Source organism: Athene noctua, chromosome 11, assembly GCF_965140245.1.
Source record: "Athene noctua chromosome 11, bAthNoc1.hap1.1, whole genome shotgun sequence".
Taxonomy (NCBI): Eukaryota; Metazoa; Chordata; class Aves; order Strigiformes; family Strigidae; genus Athene; species Athene noctua.
The window spans coordinates 16,034,924-16,056,850 of record NC_134047.1 but is presented as its reverse complement, the minus strand read 5'-3'; the positions used below and the strand labels follow the sequence as shown (position 1 = coordinate 16,056,850).

Sequence of the window (21,927 nt, the reverse complement as noted above, 5' to 3'; positions counted from 1 at the left end):
AACAGCCAAAATATTTGGAGAGCAGAGCTCCCAGAAAAATGGGTGTTGGGAAAACGCTTTCTGCAAGGGGCGTGCTAACACGATGGTTCTGCTAGGCCCGTCCGAGTTACAGCTGAGCCTTTTTGCTAGTGCTCATTTTTGCAGAGTCGATTTTGCAGGCGGTGAATGGCTCTTGGTTGCTTGTCACTGTTGGAGCTCCAGGGGTGACTTTCAAAATTTTCTAAATACCTGGGGCCTGAGTCAGGGCAGGGGGACGGCGGGCATCTCTGTTCAGGGTCACTTCACTGTGGGCCTTGGGAAAGGAACGTCTACTCTCTTTATTCTTTTTCCCAAAAAAAAGTGTGGTTCGTCAAAGGTTTTTTAAATAGGATGGTAAAAACCCTGAGACAATGTGGATAACTGATTGCTTTTGAGAACTCTTGACATTACGTTAAATGTTTTGATCAGAGTAATTAACCTGTTTGAGTTTCTAGAAGGAATCTGGTCAATTTTACAAGCTTAAAAGTTTTCCCTTGAACTTCAACTGTTGCTTGAAAAGATTTGGGTTTATTTTTACGAACATAATGAGTAACAGAACTGGTGGAATTATGTGTGTACAGGTTCAGACTGGGGCTGGATCCGGTCTAACACGGGTTTACCCATTTTATTACTGTTCTGTGGCTTCTTCATATTTTCACTTCTGTTCCCTTTTACCAAGAAGCTCAAGCTTCCTATTGGCATTCGGCTCTGCTCTTTTTAATCTGATTATATGCAGTGACTCTTAGTTATACGGTGACTTTCAAATGTTCATTTACATTGCTGGTTTGCTGACAGCGAGAGACAAAAATATTTTTATCGGAGGGAAAAAAAATGTTCTTTATGCCCTTGAAACTTTTGAATTGTAGCCAGTGGCAGTACAGATAATTTGAATAAAGATGTTAATATGTTTACATTTGTAGCATTTATTTGGGAACTGAAAGGAGTGCTGCCCTGCTGTGCAGGGTAGTACCGTGCCCCTTGCAGTGTTCTGGGGAGGTGTCCCCTGTGCTGCCCCCCAGCCCCTCAGCAGCTCTGAGCTGCACTGTAGTCCAGTGTCACCTGGTGGGTGAGGCTTCCCCGTGTGTGCTCTTTGCGGTGCAGTGTCTGCAGCACGCCCAGGCTCTCTGTGCTGGCCCTTCTCTGCGTGGCTGGGGCTGCGAGATGCGCAGGACCAAGTCTGTGGGCAGCTGGGGTTCAAAATCCCACCCGCTGGCATGAGCAAACACTTCTGCTTCAGCAGTGGGGAATGGGATGGGGAACAGCATGATGAGAAAGCAAAAAAAAATGCCAAAGGAATAGGGTATGATCTGCAGCTCAGCATGTTTCCGGTGGAACTGGCTGTTAAATAATGTTCTTGTTACAGTTTCCTCTTGACACAGTAGCAGATGCCCAGTATGTACTAGTTAAGTGGCCTGAATTTTCCAGTGAACATATTTTCAGTATTTTTAAGGTTTAGGAAAGCCTTGTGGAGGGCCAACAACTCTGCCTTTGGCAAGTGCACCAGGAGGAGAGGTCAGACTGTGCAGAGCCCTTGGCCAAGGGTTGATGATGGGGCTGTTTCTGCGCCCCACTTCTCAGACAAGAAGTGGGTCTTGGAGCAGTTCCTTCCTCCAGACCCACGGATCCGGTAGCTCTTGCTGGGCAGAGCCCCGGTTCTGCTGTGCCATGGAGAAGGGCAGTCCCCAAGGCTGCAGTCTCTGTGTGTGTGTGCGTACACCATGCGTTTCCCAGTGGAGATAACCGCCCTGTTGACTAAACTCTGGAACAATGGTCTTTCTGTTCTTGGGCTGGAGCTGGGCTTTGCAAAGCCCTGTTTGCAGTGGTGTAGAGGGCCTCGTGGTCATAAAGGTGGCCTCCCTTACTAGTGATGAGAGAGATGTTACGTTCTCAGACCTGTTAAGAAGAGGCTTTTCATGCCCATCCTGTGGATGTCTTTGTGTGCTCAGCCGCTGTTTCCCTCCGACAGCTGTTGAACACTGACCCTCTCTCCTGCGGAGGGCTCAATAGCTGCTTAGTGCTCTTTTCATCTTTTCACGCCCTGCATTAGCAGAACATCTGTGTTGCTTTATTGGAGACAGGATATAGGATGCTTGCAGCTAATAAGTTTTCCCGTTGTCTTGCAGTCGCTCAGGGCTTTGTTCAGAGGTTGCTTATCTGCATCCATTGTGTAGTGCTGTTGCTTGTTTTTTTTCCTCACAGACCTTTTAAGGCTGAACAATGCCTTCATACAGGAACTTTTGATAACCCAGCTTACAATGGCTTCACCTTGCTGGTCAGGTCACGCACAGCATCTATAGCTTACTGCATTTTCACTTTTTTCTTTTTTTTTTTTTTTTTTTTCCCTTCCTCAATTTCATACAGTAGCTCTGCCTCTGTTGCAGTGGTAAGAGCAGTAATGCTTCCAGAAGCAGACTGCCTCGGTGTGCGTTGCTTCATGGGTGAATGTGTCCTACCTGTAAGCTTGTGAAGAACACAGAGAACTCCTGAAGGTAATGGAGGAGCTTCATTGATGCTCAGGTGGGATACGTCAGGGTGTGCTCTGCAGAAGCGGTGTGTGGCTGTGCAATGCTTTGGCCATGAAATACTGGGTCTTGGTTAGGGTGGAAGCACAGGGCTGGATCTTGCTGTCCTGAGCTGTGGTTGTTGGAAGGGGGAGTTTGCACATTTGTAGGCAGCAGAAGGAACCTTTCTCAAGCAGATTGATATGAAACTTAAAAATAGTTCCTCGCGAGAAGCTGTTCACAGATTTGAATCGGATGCCAAGAGAGCTCTCACTCTCTACTCGTGCTTCCCCCCTCGTTATTGTGGAAGAACAGTGTTGTCCGAATTAATTTGTGTGAATGGAAGGGCAAGCTGCACTGCTTGGTGGAGGGCAGTCCAGAGACCCAAGAGAAGCCAATGCTGGGCCACCCCTTTTCAGACGTGGCCACGAGGGCTGCTGGACAGTGGTCGATGCTCTGCGGTACCTCCTGGGCAGGTCCCATGACACCTCTGAGATGTTCTGAGCCAAGGAGAGAAGTGTACTCTCATTGCTGTAAACCCAGGAGGCCTTTGAGTTCATTCATGGGCTTCGTTCCTGGCTTCGTGTGCACTGTCCCGTGTATAGCTGGTGTTTTTTGCAAGGGTCAGGACATGGTTTGCTGGCTCATGGCAATTGTACAAAGGCTTCTGTGCCACTGTGGTGGGCTGTCTGCAAGTGCTCATCAAGTCATTAACCTTCCTATTCAGGCTGGATCAGGCAGGCGTGGTATGAGCCTGTCTGATTCTTAATTCCCTGGCCAGCAAATCATTAGTTGTGTTCTTCAGTTTCTAAAGATGTCAGGGAGGAAAACAAAATCTTCTTTGGTCACTAGAAACACTAATGGAGCAGGAAGCTGAGAGATGGGGCACGAGGAGATAGTGACATATTATATAAAAATATGTAGGTAATACACACCAGGTGTTCACAGAGGCTTTGATTTATACTGCTCGCAGTTTGGGTATCTGCACTAAAAACTCACAATTTAAAAAAAAATTACAAGCCCAGCTTTGTGAGGTGTGTTATGTTTTGGGTTTTTTGCTTCTTGGTTGTTGTTTTTTTTTAACTTGCTTTATGAATGTAGATATTTCCATATGCAAATCAAAGTTTTTAAGAGTATTTTGAAAGACAGAAAATAGTGTGGTGAAAATTTCAGGGATGTGAGTTTTGACTTTGGGAGGTCTAATTTGAAAAACATCGTTAAGCTATTACACATTTCAAAGCAATTCTATATTAAAAACAAGGCAAGCTGTCTGTGAACAGGCATAAAATCGAGTTAAAAGTACAGTTTTGTCTAAATTGTCTGTTTTCTAAAAGAAGTGTTATTATCTGGTAATAGTATTCAAAGTTCCACTACAATTTAAAAAGTTCACTGTGCTTGGGCAATAAATGTACCATATGATCTTGAAAGTGGTGTACCTGAGGCTGTTCCTTATAGTTTTCATGCTAATTTGTACCTGTTTTATGCTGACTTCACTAGAATTATTTCTGACTGTTACTGGTTTGCAATCAAATCTATTTTTTTTTTTAATTTAAATAAACTCCAAACTAGGAAACAACTAAAAACACCCACTAAACTTAGCATATGGTTATGCTTTTACAGAGGAAGAAGAAAGCAAACAAAGCTATAGAGATATTTTTGGAGACACTCTGACTGCATGTCTCAGCTCGATGTAATGGAGATGCAAATAAACCAGACTGAACAATGTTGAGCCAATTCTCACACCTTTGTGAGAAACCTTCACTTTTCCATTGGTCATTAAGGCACTTACCTCCATGGTGACAGCATTTGGTGATGAGAAGTAGATTTGCAGCAGCTTTCTGTCTTGTCTGGATGCTCGTGTGTCTTACCGCACATCGTAAGTGCTTTTTATAACTACTGAATCAAACATCTGAAAGCAGGGAAAAATGTATTTAGACTCAATTTATTATTTATAAGAACTGTTGCTATTGTATTTCTTAGAGTGGTACTTAGAAGAATAAGAGAGCTCATGGAAAAAAAAATATTTAGGCCTGATCCCTTCTTGTCTATGGGTTACAACAAGCTCCATGTTAGCACAGCCTAATTTAATTGGCACATGTGCTTTGTATACTCTCTGCAGTGTCTCCAGAAGTTTTTCAGCACAGCTGTGGGATGGAGACTACTGATGGAGAAGCTCACCTGACGGTGCTTGTGGCTGAGCATCTCCCAGGCCTGCCCCAATGTCTGGACTGCAGATGCTCTCAGTTGGGGTCAACCTGGTTACTTGGATGGTGTGTGACCTCCCTAGGCATGTTTAGCTTTCCAGGGAAAGATAGACCTTGTTGCTTTAATCTGCCGAACTGATCTTTCTGTAGGACAGAGGTCTGTGCAGAGCATGTTTAATTTATTTGGCATTATCCAGGGGTTTCTCTGATGTCCCAGCAGACTCAGTTCATTTATCTGTGACTTTGACAGCTGAACCATGACAGATGAACTGGTGAATCTTGCTATTGTGGCTTAAAAGGTTGCTGCCCTGAGCTGTCCCCTTGCTTCTCTGTTGCAAGTTACTGCCTCTGCAGCAGGGTTAGCAGGAGGACAAAGTGCTTCGGATGCTGAATACTAAGTCTAGTTGAAGTCCCCTTGGTCCTGGCTCTGTGCAGAGGTGCTGGGTGATGAACGCATCTAACTGGAAACAGGCTGATGTTACCTGGTGACTCTGCTGCAGGGACAGCAACAGACAGCAAGAGGCAGGAAGGTCTTATTCATTGCCAGCCTTTTGCAAAGATGTAAGGCAGCATTCTTGGCAGGAATTACTTGTCTGTGCTTTAAAGCGAGCAGGTGATTTTTGAGGCATGCTATGGAAGGGGAAGAGGCTGGCTGTGTCCTTATCTCTACTGGGTCTTTCTGCAGCTGAGCAGCCTCAGCAGGGAACACTTTATCTTGGCCTTTATATTTCCAAGGATGTGTGCTTTGTAGAACCTGGTGTTGTCCAGGAGTAATGTGGCAAGAAAGATGGGATGTCTTTAAGTTTCCTGGTGCATAGTCCAGTTTTGGTGCTACCCTGGAGGGATGCTCCTTTCTTAGCTCATTGCTAGAAAAGCGGAGGAAACCTAGAAGCACTTATGTAGCTCTGGAAACTGTGAGAAGTGAGACCCATCCCAGCATACAGAGCTTCCTGGGGGCTCCTGGCAATAGGAGCTGGAGGGGCCATGCTGTTAACTGTCAGTCTGCAAGTACAGAGGTTGCTGCCATCAGTACAGAGGTGGATGTTAAGAGCCTATGAGGAAGCTTGCAGGGAGTTGTCTGAAAGGAAATGCCCTCCAAAGCTATCAGTGTGACACTTGTAGTAGTAGCAGTAGTTAAATACTTGGGAGTTCACATTTTCTTAATTGATTAATCTTGGACAACTTCCTCGTATAGGTGTTGCTCCCTCATATGACAGATTGTCTACTTAACAGACCTCAGACTCTTACTTATATGGAGTGTGGATGTTGGATGACTTTGGGTATTTGCTTTGGGTGCTTGGCAAATCTAAGCATCTGTGTTGCTTTACCCATCTAAAGCTGTAGGACTGTTGTACAGGCTTGGTCAATGTGAACACGTTTATCAGCTAATATCAATAACAGTGAAAGACACCTGAACACTTTTCTCCCTGTCCAATATGTTTTCCCGTGGAGAAGAGTATGTTTCTTCCCACCATCCTCTTGCACCTCTGGTGGATCTCTTGTGTTGTCCCACACCTGAGGCCTTTGATGGCACAAGGCAATGAGACTCTTCCTGTGCCCGTTGCATGGCATTGCCAAAGCCAGGTCAGGGAGTGAGAGTCTCTGAGGCAGTCTTCTTGCCCTTGGGGTGACTTTGGCCTGATAAGTATCAAAACGTCAGTGGGGAGAGACCCTGGTGGGTCTTTGGCACCCATCTTGTGCTGCAATGTGAAGGCATTGAGACTCATCTCTCCCATGGATACCTGTAAGCAGAGTGTCTTGGCAGCCCTCCTGGAGTCCCTGAGGGGTGGGCAGCCCCTGCTGGGGCAAGGCCGGGGTTTGACTCATCAGGGGGATGCTGAATGGATCTCCTATCTGTGACAGTGCATGGTCACAGGGTAACACCAGGTCTGGACTTGTGTTTTTAGAAATGTCCTCTAAAGGTCTTTTGTTTCTGAACATGGAGAGGACTGTCAGTGCCCCAGACCTCCTGACCCCATGTATCTCCTGAGGGCTTGCCCATGTAGGACCAGATGCCTTTGCTGTTACCTGATGTTTGTGGGTGCCAGTCTCATGCATGATGTCCCTGGGTCAGGTTCAAGAGGCTGGCACATTGGGAGGCACTCCCAGTGCAAGGGGCAAGCACAGGACCGCTGTCCTTCTTTTCTTTCTTCCTGCAGCTAATGAATTTATTACAGCCTTTCCTTGGACCTCAGACTTGTGTGCATTTTCCCTTGAATGTGTTGGAAAGAAGAGCTGTGGCCACAAATTTGTCCTGAGACCGCACTTTGGAGACCAGCCTCTTTGGGGAGACAGGCCAAGCAAATTCAGCAGTGGGGTTTTCGTGCCAGCCTCGCCTCCTCTCTCCTCACCAGCCAGCCCTGGCAATGCAGGGCCTCTGCTCCTGTCTACAGCTCATGTTGCCCTGGTCTTCTCTGTGGTGTGAGCAAACCATCATCCCCAAAGGCTAAAGCCAGCAGCATTTGCATTATTAATATCGGCCAAGAGTAACCTTGGTTTTCTGGTTGGGAAGATGATGGTAAATTGCTGACTGCTGCTCACACTTGCCTAAAAAAGCAGGAGGGAAATTCTTTTGGGATGTGACTCTAAACCCTTCTGAGCTGCTGTGTGTGCTTAAGCAGATAGATTTTGAAACCTTTTATGGGCATATTGCAATGTTGCACGGGCCGTGGCATGCCACCTCCTGCTCCCGAGGCTTACTTTCCTTTTTTAAGGGCAAAGCCCTCCAGACTGAGGTTCCAGTTCTGTGAAATACTTGAGCCTGCTTTTAAGCACTGTAGAATTCCTGTGGGCAGCAAAGATCTCCTTGTGCTGAAGTGAGCTGTTGCATCAGGTTTTCAGAGAGGGGGAAATGGTCTTGGCCATTCTCCAAAGGGGGAGAACTGCCTGTGGTCATTTCCTCTGCCACCTTTGGCTTTCCAGTTTGGGAGAGTTTCTTTGCATGTGCTATGCACACACACCTGGAGCTTGCAGTCCCACCAAGTCTGCTTGGATCTGCAAGCACAAGCTGTGTGCCTGTGACCCTGTGCAAATGCAGCTCCTGCTCTGCAAGCCCCAGGGGTTTCCTCTGTGCTGGGAGGAGGGAGGTGGGGTGCTGAAGCCCAGCTAGGAAGCTGTGGCAGCATTTGGGTTTACCCTTGCATGGTTATGAGTCAGAAGTTGGCCAAGGGAGCACAGAGGGGGTGTGTTTGTACAATAAGCTCTGGCATCTCAGTGGATGCCATGTTGCAAGCCATGGCGCTGCCAGATCCACCTGGGGAGGGAATTTCAAGCTTTACATCTTCCAGACCTACTTTATAGCAGTAGCTAACACTGGGATTTTAGACGCCCCAAACCTACAAGTCCCTATGCCTGGAGAGAGACTGGAGCAAAAAGAATCCTTGGAAGCATGGAGCCATGCTTGACCTTGGTGTCCTGTCTTGCTGCTGTGTCAGTGAAGCTTTGTAGCTACTTCTCTTGCTCATGGTTGCATTAGCCCAGTGAAGCTAGCAGGGGGAAAGGTGGTGGAAGATGCCTTCAAGGACAATGACTCTGTACAAGCATGTGGAGTTGGTGGATTTCTTCAGCGGTGTAGCATCAGCTTGATGTAATCCCTTTGCTGACAATAGCCTTCTGCCTCTTGGTTCACCCATCTGAAGGAGGGTGCAGTAACATGCATTCGTGTAGTTGAGCTGTTTGGAAGCTTTAAAACGGATATAAACAAGATGTACCAGGCTTTCTGGAGAGCCCATCGTCTGACGTCTCCCACAGAGCATTTAAATAAGTGGTTAGATATCCAAGTGAGGAGCTGAGCTCTTTGAAAATCTGCCCCTATAAATATTGTTATGCTGATATTAAAATAAATGCTTTGAGACATTGGATGAATGTTGCCCTATATGGGCACAGTTTTACTTATGGCTTATTAATTTTGTTTTATTGCTGTTCATAAAACAGCAGAGAACCAGGCAGTGACCCTGTTCCTTGCCCTGTGTAGCCTCTCATGCCATGTCCGATGATGCCCTTTGGATTAGAGGAAAGGCCAAGGATTTGGAAAACCAGCTTTCAAAGCCTTGTGATGATGCAGGCTGTTTTAAAGCATTGTAATGTCAGTCTTTGTGCCTAAATGCGCTTTTTGACCTCACAGGAGCAGTACAAAGAAAATGGCTTTGAAGGCTGAGTGGAACTGAGCTACTGTAGTAACAAGACTCTGAGTGTTTTAGACAGATGTCCTAACTGAGCAACCATTTCAAACCTTGGCTCCTTCTAAATGAATAACTATCAAACATGGTTAGTTCTTCCGCAGGCTTACCTGTCTGTTATGAAAGCCCCCTCTCCTCTAATGGCAGTGAAAATACTCAGTTTAACCATAGCTAATGTGTCAGTATAATCTTTCTGCTGTCCATGCAGGAGAAAGTACATGGCACAGAAGTGGTGCTGATCTCTGCTCCCAGGAGCCTGGTTGCTTTACTTCCAACTTTCTGAATGTCTGGTTAGTGTTTGGCCTTGGGCTTGGGTTTCAGTGATGTTGTTATTCAGTGTCCCCACCATCAGAGGAGTTGGAGGCTGTGATGCTGGAGTGATGGATTTTTAACGTCTAAAACTCTGTGGGGTTTTTACCTCTGTTGGAAGCCAGCACCTGGGCATGTCTTTGTGTTGTTCTCTGCATGCTTGAGGTACGAGCTGGAAAGCTGGGAGCTGGAGGTGCCTTTCTGCAATATTTTGCTTAAAGCTGTGGGGAAGGTGCATATTCCTGAGAGGGGACAGTTGGCTTGCTGGGACGTGAGTGTACTCAAACCAAGCAATTTCCCAAGTTTGTAATGAAATGTTACGGCAGATGGCCCGCTTACAATGCGGGATATTATTAGAACTATGATCAGTGCTAATAAGGTCATTGGCAGTGGGGGAGGAGGTCGGTGTCTGACCTTGTTTGAAAGGTGTCAGCCTATGCTCTGGGAAAGAAGTTTTTCTTTTACAGCCGTGGAATGTGGATGTTTAAAGCAAGCTACTTTCTATTACTTTGGCTGCACAGTTGAGAGAAAGACCCACTACCCAGTCCAGTACACCTGCTGCAGGGATACTGGGGACGCTGCTGCCCCCCACCCCTCACTGAGGTACGTGCACAGACCAGCATGAAAAAGCAGAGACAAATTCTTCTTTAATTAACTGTCCCAAGAATAGGAAGCAGGAGCAGTTTAGCTAGTCCTAGAGGACAGGAATGGTATCACAGGGCATTGCCTGGTCAGATGATTGGTCAGTGGCATGCACTGAGTTTTATCATGCCTCTGAACATACTTATCTGAATGTACTCTGCATTAACACAGCACTTAGTTTTATTTGGTCTCTCCTATACAAATATAAAAAAAAAATAAACAAACAAAACAACCACTAGAGACTGGAGTGTTGGGATCAGCTGAGTTGCGTTAGTGATGCCCACATCTCTGCCCAGCAGTACCCACACCAGGTTCTGATGAGGATTTAAGCCGTAAGCCCGAACGGTTCTGCTTTAACTCTTTCTGCTTTGAGTGTGCAGCTGGGGGGCGCTGTGAGTAGTTCTGTGTGCTTAGTGAGAGATAGCAGCTCTCAAACAGAGGGCGGTTGGGAAAGTGTGGAGTATCTAGCTAGGGTAGAGGAGAAGGCCAGGGGCAGCACAGACACGGTGGAGCTGCAGCCAGCCAGCCTGAGAGTGCAGCTGTCATTAGACAGTGGTTCCCTAAATCCTTATTATCCGCAGGGGCACGGCTGGTGCTGGGAACAGTCACACGGAGATTAGGTCCTTAAAGAGCCCCGCCACAACCCAGCAAAGTTTGAAAACAAAACCCCAGCATGTAATCCCAACCACGTTGGCTGATCCCGCTGACCAGCATTTCTTCCTCTTGCTGTCAGCTCCTGAAGGATCAGAGTGTGAGTAAAGCTTGCTTTCTCGCCATTAAGTGATGCTTGAACCCACTTGGTGGGTTCATGCAGTGTTGTGCTGCGTGCATTGCTTGGGCTTTGCTCCCAGGGTCCCTTCCACGTGGTGCTGCAGATACCAAACACTGGATAAGTGCAGCAGGAGGAAGTGAGAGCCTCGCAGGTTGGGCATTTCAGCCCACGCAGTAGTGCTTGAATAACCAGAGCAGCGGGGAGTTAAAAGCTGGGCATGTAGGTGAGCCTTCAAGGAGAGCTTGGAAGGTCATCCAGATACGGCAGAGGTGATGGTGTTTGAGGTAGGCTGTAGGGAGGAAAGTGCTTTCCTCCCCATGAAGGAATCTTGTTTCATAAAACAGCAGATTTCCAAGACAGAAAGGAAATTTGGAGGTAATGACACTCCTTCCCAAATGCTGTAGGGGAAGGCATTAAAGATGCACCTGGTGCTTGCTGCAGGAGCCCTCCCAAATCTTGCTCCTATGGTGCAAGCCTTACAGCCTTATGCCCTGTTTCTCCTTTCTGCTCTGTTTCCTCCTCCCCTCTGGGCTCATTTGTCCCCAAGCCCTCCTGCAACTCCTCTGTCCTCTCTGTCCCTGTCATTAGGTGTGATGTCTGCGGGGACTGAACAAGGCAACCCAGGAAGTCTCTTGCCCTCTGCTTCTCCTGTTGCTTCAGCAGTCATTTTTATTTCTCAGTGCATCTGGTGCACTTGCAGATGAAGTAATCATCACAGTTACCTCCCTGCAGACTTTGGCTCCCCGCTGTGTCAATCGTATTGCTTGTAAAGCTTCAGTGGCGTGCTGTGGGGTGGGAGCTGGAGCAAGGCAAGCGGGCTGAGTGACTCAAGGTGCTCGGAGTGGGAGAGCCATCAGGGTTGATAAAAGCAGGACAGGGATGTCTGAAACCATCACTGAGCTGCGAGAGATGTAACGTGAGGGAAGGAAGTGGGGATGACCCTGGGGAGGAGCAGAGCAGCTCCCCATGGCACTCTTCTGCGGGACGGGGGAACACAGGGATGCAGCAAGGACCCCTGCCACCCGTCGCTGTAAGCTTTATCAGCGTCTGCTGGCTGGCACAGCGCAGCAGGGCGCGGATTACCCCGCAGCACCAGCACAGCCTCCCTGCCAGCTCCCTGTCATGCTTCTGTCACTGGAGCCCACTCAAACTGCTCCTGCACTACGGTTGGGAGAGTTGGGGCGGGAGGGAAGTCCCTTGGGGGCTGGGAGGCGAATGGACAGGATCGCTTTTAGCTAGTGATGCAGAGATTGGAAAGGGCAGGCTGCCTGCTGCCAGGAGGCAGAAGCTCAGAAGGCATCAAGGGCATTGCAGCAGCAGCAGTCCAGCACAGAGTGGCTGGCATGCAGTTTTGGTGTTGCTGAGGCTTCCCCTAGCCACCTGAAGTTTTTCCACCAAGTCTGGTGTATTTAGACTGAAAACTCTTCAGGCTGGGACCATCTCATTTTGTGTTTGGGTAGTAATTGGAGCAGGACCCTGAGCTGTAGCATCGATGAGTTGTTATTTGTATTCCCACAGCCAAAAATCCCCTGCTGTGGCCCTGTGCGATAAAGCACAGATTGAATTAAGAGGATTTTCGTTGTTGTTTTGTGTTTCTCTGCGTGGGTTTTTTGAAGACTCCACTGTAATGTAAAATCTTTAGAAGTCTTTACTTGGAACAGAACTCACATTAGTTAGGACAGAAACACCACTGAAAATTTTTTTGTTGTTTTGATTGTGCTAATTCTCAGAGAATGATTTCAAGCATCCTTTCAGAGCTTAGCCCAGCCAGAGGAAAAAGTGTTAGCACTTTCCTTAATATTCCTTCTTTCTTTGTATCAGAAGTCCTTGCACTGAAGTTTGCACAGGGTTTTCTGCTGGGGCCCTATCAGAAGTCCTTCTATCTTGGTTTAAGTGAGTGAGAGCATTTTTTCCAGCCGGGTGTTCAGGTGTTCACAGTCATGCTGCATTCCAGACTCGCTAATGACACGGGAGCTTCTTTGCAGCTACTCCTCTCACGTGGCTGGAGAGGCTGCAGATGTCCTCAAGAAAGGTCACTCTTCCTTGCAGAAAAAAATATCTTCTAACCCCATCCAGTATGGGCCTATCTTGCCTAAAAGCAAATGAATGTGTGTATCGCAGCTGACTCATCCTGGTTGTACCCATCAGGGTAGTGAAAGGTCTTTTTCTTGTTGCCCTTTTAGGAAGGAAATGTGCTGTGTCTGAAGGTATCTCTTGTCAGTGGCAGAAGCAAAATACACGAGGTCAGGTGTCTGCCTGCCTGCCTAAGGAAGTCATGTTGTCAAGATTGCTTTCTAATAGAAAACAGCCTTTAAAAGCTAATCCTTACATTCCTCCTCATCTACAAAAGGTTGAGCATCAGGCGGTCTGTACTGCACTGGTGACCAGGACAAGGATAATCAGCTCAGAGTACAAGTTGAGGGCAGGAGTTTGGAAAGCAGATCAGTAACAGGGAAAGGGCAGAAGAACCTCGTAGTAATTTGGTCAGTTTGTTTCTTGTGTCTGAAGCTTGAATAAGCCAGTGTGTCCACATGGATACGTTTTAGTGGCTTCTACCTCCCCCAGCTTTTCTCTGGTGCTCTCAAACTTAAATATGGGAATCTGGCAGTTATTAAAAACACAAAATCCTTAAACCCAAGAAAATTAAACCCAAGCCCTGATCAGTTCCATTCCTGTTGGTCTGCTTGCACAGACAGATGGACAAACACACATACGTGCACACACATGACATATTCCTTTCTTAGATGTTCTGACACTTATACCAGTGCCACTCGGAGGAGAATTTAGGTCAGGATTTCTGGCAGGGCAAAAGTTGCATCCCGCAGGGGAAAGTGGATACATTGACCTCATAAGGCCTTACAACCTTTTCAGTGTCCTCTCCTACAGCTCTTGTTACAGGAGAGAGAACAGATCTAATCAGCAGCTACATAGAATTAACCTTTCAGTGCCTGAAATCATGGTTTCTACAAAATGTGTTATCAGTTAATCCCCATTCCTGGCATTGGAATGGCATTCCTGGCATTGGAGAAAACAGACAACTTGTAGTAGATTTTGGGGTCTTTGGGCTCTACATCACTGTGGTGACTCTGAATTGATCAGTGTGGAGCACAAGGTGAGCAGAAAGCCTCCTTGAGTAGGCTGCCTTGCAGCCTCCATGTTGATTTACTGTGTTCTGGGAAGGGTTTATTGCTTGTCTGTGCTCAGTTAGGGACAAGAGGAGGGATCTGCTTTGGCTGAGTGAGGTAGGAAGTATGAATCTGCACAGACAGTCACGAGACTGGATAACAGATTGGACAAACAGGGATCTGTGAGCAGTGAGCGTTGTAGTTAGGACAGGCAGAAGTTTTGCTCTGGGTGAGGCTGTTTTAATAAATCCATCATAAATTAACAGGTTTTCACATGTTGGCACAGAATTTGGCATCCTGTCCCTTAAGGCTGGCTGCCTGCGTGGTACTTGTGACTAGTGTGTGTGAACTGTGGTTAAATATGTCTCACTGTTTGCAGTTTTAGCCCAGAACTGTGTTATTGCCAAATTCTCCTTTTGCCCATAGAGATGGCAGTGCATTATCTTTGGCATTGCGAGCCCATCATGTTTACCTCCATGGAAAAAGGCCTGTCCTGTTGCTGCCACAGTTTGCTGTGCTGCTCCGTGGGCTCAACTCCTAACAAATATTTACACTGCTAACCTCCCTTTCACTTGAGATGGTAGCAAAGATTGGTCACATATCTGCTTTCTAGTGCCAGGCACTGCTTGAAGAGCACTTCTGAAGGTGTTTTCTTAAAAGAAAAATCCCCTCTGTGACTTAAATGTGCATATGTTACTGGCTGTAATAAACAACACGCCAAAATAGATCAGTCTGCAAAGGCTAACCGAGGTGGAATATTTGCCTAGGGCAAGGCAGGCTTTCTTTTTTTGTTTGTTTGGTTTTTTCTTTGTTTTTCTTCCTTTCTTTTTCTTCAAGCCTTGCTGCCTCCTAGGTTGAGGGCTGTGGTTCAATGTTGCTTGGCCCGGATGCCCTCTTTGGAAGCCAAGGCTCATGTGAGATGTGTGGTCCTTGCCTGCTGTGCTTAGCAGGCTGCAGGAGCTCTCTTGAAGGTGCTTTTTGGATCTGCACCTTTAATCCTCTGTCCAGCTGCAAGTTCATTATAACATGGGTGTGAAATCTGAGGCCTGGCGTGGATGGGAAAGATTTGGGGTCCTTGCTCGGAGAAAAGTGAGAGCATATGGAGTTGGTGGCACACAGTCAGCCTTTCTCCTGGTAGTCCTGGGAGCTTCTCTGCAAAGCCAGAGTGAAGGGGAGGTGGGGTGCTGTGCACAAACCTGCCTGACACATGTGGCTGAAACAGGAACACGGGTCTTTGGTGAATGAATCAAACTGTAGCCAGAGAGGCACTGCTGTGGGAGAAAGTGGCTGGAGGGGTGGGTTGTGGTGTGCAGCGGGGAGAGATGAATGGAAAGCAATGAAGGGAGACAAGCAGTGGGACAGAGAGGAGTAGAAGTAGAAGAGCAGCTGGGGACATCAGTGGGCTGGCCATCAGGGAGAGGGGCAGGGGGGGCTGGCTTTGCTCTCTGCTGTTGGGCAGTTCTCAGCCAAGAGCAGAAAGGTGTTGTGTGCCTCAGAGCACCAGACCCACGGGCTCTAATGCATGTCTGGGAGCAAATCTTGTGGTGACAACTGAGGGCATCACCCTTCTGTATTGCTGTGTCTGCCTGGTCCCCTGCAGTCACCTCCTTTGGTGGCTTAAGCTAATGCACAGAGGGACTGTCATGTCCTCTTCTGACACATCTTAATGTTTCCAGCCAAATGGTAGAAAGCCAGGGTGGTAGTGCCGTGGTGTGCCCCAGCGAGGAGTCATCAGCATGCTTAGCAGAGCCCAGCCAGCATCCTTCCCTGCTCAGGGCGCTGCTGCGTTACCCCCTGGCAGCCCCTCAGTAGCTGAGGCTGAAGTACATCCTGCAGAGTTATTTTTTCCAGTCTGAAGATTCTCCCTGGGAATTGTCAGCCCAGATGGAATTAATTTTTTTTTTAAGTTTTTTCATTATTTTTTGAAAACCAGGGATCTGTTTGTGCCCATTAAGCTGTTGCTTTTTGAGCAAAGCAACAACACAAACAAAAATTGGGCTAATCCTCAGTTGGTAAATTGTATATTGTGCCAAGTTCTAAAAAAAACCCCAACCAACAACCCAAACCTAGCCACCCACAAATCTTTTTATTTGCAGCTTCATTTTGCTTTCCAAAACACATCGAGAATGAGGTTTTCTGAGCATGGCTTTATCCTCCACAGGACAGGAGGGAGGGTTTGGGTCAGACACTTAGTTATCAATCTCTGCGCTTCCCCGTTTGCCTTCTCCCTTGTGTAAACTCAAGGAGCGAGGCTGCCGGAGGTGGTCACGCGTCCGATATTTGTATTCATGAACACAGTGCTTTAACATTTATTCTCCTGGGCTTTAATGTACTTTGCTTGGTTCTGTCTACGTGTGGTTTGCCTGCTGCAATTGTAATATTCAACAGACGCTGTAGGTAGAGGAAGGTCAGAAGCATCAACTTTCCATATGACCTTGACAGATTCAATCAGCCTGTGAAAGTTGTAGAATTGAATTATGGGATTTACAATGAAAAAGTGGTTTAAGGGACAAGAGAAGCTACACTTAGTATTTTCAAAAGCTGGCCTCATGTAATAGCAGTCAGGAGGGACAGAACTGAGGGAGAAGAAAGGTGGAAGACATATTAGAAGTTTTATTTTGTTTGGTTTTTTCTGTGGGTTTTTGTGGTGTTTTTTTAATACAATACTTGTGCAGTATTGTTCCAGAGACTGGCGTGAGTTTTTTTGTAATTTATTACAGAAGAAAAATCAATGACATGTCAGTGTTTCTATCTTCCAGGTAGAATTGATTTCTTTACTTACAAATAGTCCTGCATTGGAACATTCACCCACAGGAATATTAACATTACAGGATGTCACCTGCTTCGAGTCCTACTCTAAATACATGCAGTGATCCCAGGGCTAAACATGCTCCTAAATGTGCTCTCTTTACTGGGCGCTAAATGCCTTTCTTCGTAATTGTTATTGATCGGTTGCTTGAGCAGGTCTGTGGCCAGGGATGTCTGTAAAAGCTTATTTCGCTTGGAGAGAGCCTGTATTTGATACTGTAATAAAGAAACCCATTTTATTGTGCTTTTAACATTCCTGGACCTGGGCAAGTAGTGGAATAATACTTGTAAGACATTAAAAATCATCAGTTCAGAACTCCAAATTGATGATACTTCTATTCTGTTTTAACCTCATTTCAAATGTGGGGTGGTAACAGACTGATACAGTTCACAAAACGTAGCCTAATCAAAATGTATCAGCAGATACAAAAGAAAAGAGCTCGATGAAGTCTTTATTCCTCTCTTTTGTGGAATGAGATTGCTGTTCATTGCAAGTAGTAATCGCTCAGATAAACATGTTTTTCTGCTCTGTGGCTCTACAGCTCATAAAAAATATACTTTGACAATGCTGTACTCTTTTGATATATATTTCCTGGACTTGGTAAACACCGTCCATTGCTTGGAGCAAGCAAAAATTTCCACAAACCAAAAACGTTAAAATCAATACACGTTTTTCATTGAGCATAACAGAGCATACCATTGGCCTGAATGAAGAGAGCTTGGCAAGAGAACAGAGCTGGAAAGAGTTGTCAAGATGTAAAAATATAATGAAGGAGCTACAGGGCTTTTCCCCAACAAAATAACTGCTCTGAGTTTGTAAAAACCTTCAAGTATAACAAACAGCTTGGAATGAAAATCCTGCGTGAAAGCAGGACAGCCACGACCTCTTTGTGCTGTCCTGGGGAAATTCAGCAGAACATTGCTGTATTCAGCAATGTGCAAAAGTAAAACTTCACTCACAGCAACTCTCAGCTTCCCTAATTGCCAGGTGAATGCGGATTTGGGAGTTTAGGCTGGTGCCTGTGGCTGCTTAGTCTACTGGAATACAGTAGTTGCATGTCCCCCCTGTTTCTAATTAAAAAAAAAAAAAAGCCAGAGTGATGGTACTTGTTTAAATATTTGCGCTCCATACTAATGAGCCATCTTTTCTGTGTGGAGCTGGATTTGCCTGCTGAGTTCAGTGGTTTGAAGTTATTGGCAATAGCTGAGTAACTGTCACTGGTTGAGGTGATACCAAAGAGGGAGATGAGGATTTAGAAACACTGCTGTCTCTGCTTTGTTTTTCTCTCCTGCTCTGGTTTGAGCTGTGTAACAAAAACAAGCTTGACAAACGTTTTGAGGCTGCAGACTTTCTAAGAGTCCTAGATAAGCATGTTTGAATCCTAGCAGAGTGCATCTGATATTAAGAAACGCCCTGTCCAAGTGCTCTGCAGTTTTATACACACTATTTGAAAGGACTGGCACCTGCAGGAGGATTTGTCCACGCTGTGCATCTGTTTGTTCCCAGCATTTGCATCTGGTGACTGTCTCTTACCCTGGTGCAAGTGAAGCAATGTTATGTGCTCAGTATACTTCTTTTCTTTTTTAGTATACTGGTGAAATTGTTTGGCTGCTAAACTGTTTGTGCCACACAATGGGAAGCATGTCCCCTACTTGAGCAGAGTGCTGCTGTTTCTCACGTGCCTATTGATGGCAACCTGACCAGTTGTACAATAGGTAGATGACCAAAGCCCTGTCAGCTTGGCCGCATGCCACAGCAGGTGTGTGTCTGGTGGCAAGGGGCAGCTTGCTTTCCAGTCCTGTGGTGGTGGAGAGGGCTTTAGCACAGTGTATTCCCCTGTGCCAGTGGCACACAGGGGCACAGCCTCTTCAGCCCTGGTTTATGTCTGTGATATAGAGGCTGGCTTTCACAGACAAAGGCCGGAATGACAAAGAGATGGAGGTGTTCAGGTCTCCAGCAGTGTTTGTTCAGCAGTCCCCTCAGCTGGCTGTTGGCAGCTTTTGTCTGGACTTGAATACATTTGCAAAAACGATACTGACGTTTTTCTTCCTTCTGTCCTTCCTTCCATCTCCCTGCAAAGCAAAAATATCCCAGCAGAGCAGTCACACGGGTGACATGGGGAGGCTGAAGAGCAGCACCAGTGTCCTAAAGCCAGGAATTTTTGTCTCTGCTTCCCATCCCTTCTGCCTTTTTCTAACTCACAGGACATGAAGTGAGTTAGATCCTACCTGGAGTGAAGTGGCTGTATTTGTCTGACCTGCTTTTTTTAAAGTCCATGCAAAAAGCCCAAATTCCGACAGTTACTTGTTTACCTACTGGTTGTCGTTCCAAGGGGTCTGCCCCACAGCTTCAGGGAGCAGAGAACTGAGCAGACTGGGACTGTGCAAAAATGCACCAGCCTCACTTCAGCGGCATCAACACAGCGCATCTGCTTGGGTTGCTCCACGGGCTTTCTAGCTGCCTTGCACTTGCATGTGCCACTGAGCTTTGCTTTGAGCTCTCAGTTCAAAAGGCCCCAAAACTCTTGTTGTAGCTGCCGAATGTCACCTACTTTCATTTGAAATCATGCAAAACATCAAGGTTCGCTCATTTCAGTCAAAATCAAATCTAGGCTTGCTCAGAAAGGGCTTGACCTGACATTCATTGAAGCCATGAAATTCAGTCACTGTTTCAGCGGCAAGCTGAGGCTACCTTGAGAACGCTGGGAGTGTTGGTAGCCCTGGGAGCTTGCGATAGATATTCATTTTTTTCCACTGAAGCTCTGTGGAAAGGCAGGTCTGACTCGTTGTACCCTGACAAAAGACATGTCCCTGTTTGCCTGAGCAGCCCCGAGTCAGAGCTGACACACTGCTGCCACAGCTCAGAGCATCGTATAAAATACGAATAGGTTTCTTGAGTAACTGCAGGGGAGCTGAGTTGGGCCAAAATAACACCTGGGGTGTTTTTAGTATTTTCTTCTCATCTGCCTGCATAGGCTCAGGAAGGTGGCTCTTTGGACCCAGAGGTGGGAAGTTCAATGAAATTTGGCAAAGCTCATCCTAGAGATGTTGCAAAACTGAAGTTTGTGCATTTTATGGGATGTTTGAATCTTATTTCCAGCAAATTATGTATTCACGAACAGCACTCCTTCCTAGCTAGAACATGCATTTTACAGGTTCTATATCACCCATACCTGGAAGCTACCAGATTAACCTTAACTCTAGCATTTTTATCCACATATATTGAAATTGAAACTCCTGTATGATAGGAAGTCTACATTGCTTCTCTTCCTTTGGAGGCTGATTGCCATCTGGTAATGCTAACTAGAAGATACGTTTTGCTTTTTGTTTTCAGGTATGATCAGTTCACAGCAGGATCAGCACCATAACTGCAGTCTTCGGGCTCTCTGTAAATGGGTGTTACACCTGCATTTGAAAAATGTCAGCAACTAGCTTTCGTTGGTTTGGGGTTTTTTTTATTGCTGTTACAAGTAACTTCAGACCACCAGCTTCTTTGTACACAACATTGTGTACAGATACATGTTTGATGGCAAGTGAGAGTGCTGGCACAGGAGGGATGCAGAGCACTAACTCTTCGGCATCCCTACAGGTGTCCAGAGAAGAGCAGAAAAAGCAGTATAACTGGAAAGCCTTTGAGATGGGTTACTTCAGAGAGATGGAGTGCTGGCATTAGATTTGGGAGTCTTTGACGTGGTACAAATCAGTTTCCAAACAAGACGGGGAACAAAGCATAGGAAAAACTTTTATGTGACAACCCACAGCAGCTTGGAAAACAGAGTTCAGTGGCAGTCTGGAAGGATGTGCTTGGTAAAACTGTTCAGGTTTGGTTTGTTCTGATGACTTGAATGATGGAATAGAGAGAGTATGCTTGTTAAATTGGTAGGGTGCTCTGAGCTGGGAGGAACTGCAGACACTTTAGAGAACCAGATATGGAGTCTTGAAAGGTTGGAAAAATAGTTCATAAAAAGGGGTATGAGTTCAATAAAAGCAGTACAAAAATATTGCATTTAAGCAAATCAGCTGCATGATACAGGATGCAGCATAGCTGGGTAGGCAGTAGTTCTGGAAAAGGCTTACTGAGAGCGAGTCAAAAATGTTATGCTATTAGAAGGAAAGATGCCATTCAGGGATGTATAAGCAGCAGTATCAGCTGCAGGACATGTGAAAAAAATCTTTGTATCTGCACAGCACTGATAAGGGGTTAGCCTTGAGCACGGTGCCCTGTGCGTGCACATGTCAGCAGGGCTGCAGGCTGACCAGGGGAGCACCCCATGAAGGGCTTGGAGACCATGCACACGAAGCTGAAAGAATGGTTTGTGTAGTTTGGAGCAGAGAGGTTTGAGGAAGGGGAATAGGTGTGACTGCAGCCTTTAAGTATGGGCCCTTCCTCAAAGAGGAAGGGAGTTATCCCTGTTCTGGCCCTCTGGGGTAAGACAAGTTTTAGGCTTTGGTTGCAGGGGGAGCAAAACTGCAGCTGAGAATCAGGAAGAGCCTTACAGCTGTGGGGAGGGTGATGAGTTAGAGTCCTTTATCTGGGAAATACACAAATAATAGGTACAAAGAAAATAGGTGAAGTTGATCTGTGCAGGCCTAGGGGTGATGTGTCACTTTTCTACATCCTTTTAGACCTGCTTTTTAGGATCCTTGTGTTCTCATGGAAGGTTGTTAGCCCACCTACATTTGAGGAGAGCTTTGTACGTAATTACACTTTAAAACCTCTCTGTAAAAGTGAGCTGCTCCAACACTGCGAGGAGAAAAGCATTGCTATTAAGCACAAGTTATCTGATGTACTGTGCCAGGGTCAATGTTCAAGGGAGGTTGCAAGGTTGTACTTCTCACTGACTCAGTTGGCAGCGTAACTTTTAACATTTCATTAGCCTGTAGAAAGGAATTGCAGATAAGGTATGTACAGAGCTAGGCTTTGAACTGCAGCGAGTGACAGCTTGGCGGCATGAACACCTATCTGTGAGAGGTAACACTTGCTAATGATCAGGCTCCAGCCTCCTTTGTTTTCCAGTTGAAAACATGTTATTTCCATGCTATTTGATGATGTTTGCTGAGCAGGTGGTGTTTGCTCCAGCAGTGAGATGGACGGCCATCTCCCTTCCTCCCTACTGCACAGCTCTCTACCTGTGAGGAAAGAGGAGTGTGATGCAACATTGGAGACGGAGGGATGAGCCACACAATCTAGCCAGCATGCCAGTTGCTCAGCCCTGGAACAAATTGCTTAGGGATAAATGGTAGCAAGCATGAAGCACTTGAGTTGGGGTGGTGCATGGACAGTGTTCCCAACACCCTGGTCGTTTGCTTTCCCGATAGGGTAACTTTGTAGCTGCAAGGCCCTGTAGGATGGATGAAGGACTGGGAGCT

The 21,927-nt window shown here is 46.4% G+C and overlaps 1 protein-coding gene across 4 annotated transcripts in view; it reads left to right on the top strand.

Moving 5' to 3' along the window:
• The window catches only part of MBNL3 (muscleblind like splicing regulator 3), an 84,394-nt gene that overhangs the window by 22,834 nt on the left and 39,633 nt on the right, over positions 1-21,927 (top strand). The window lies entirely within an intron of this gene.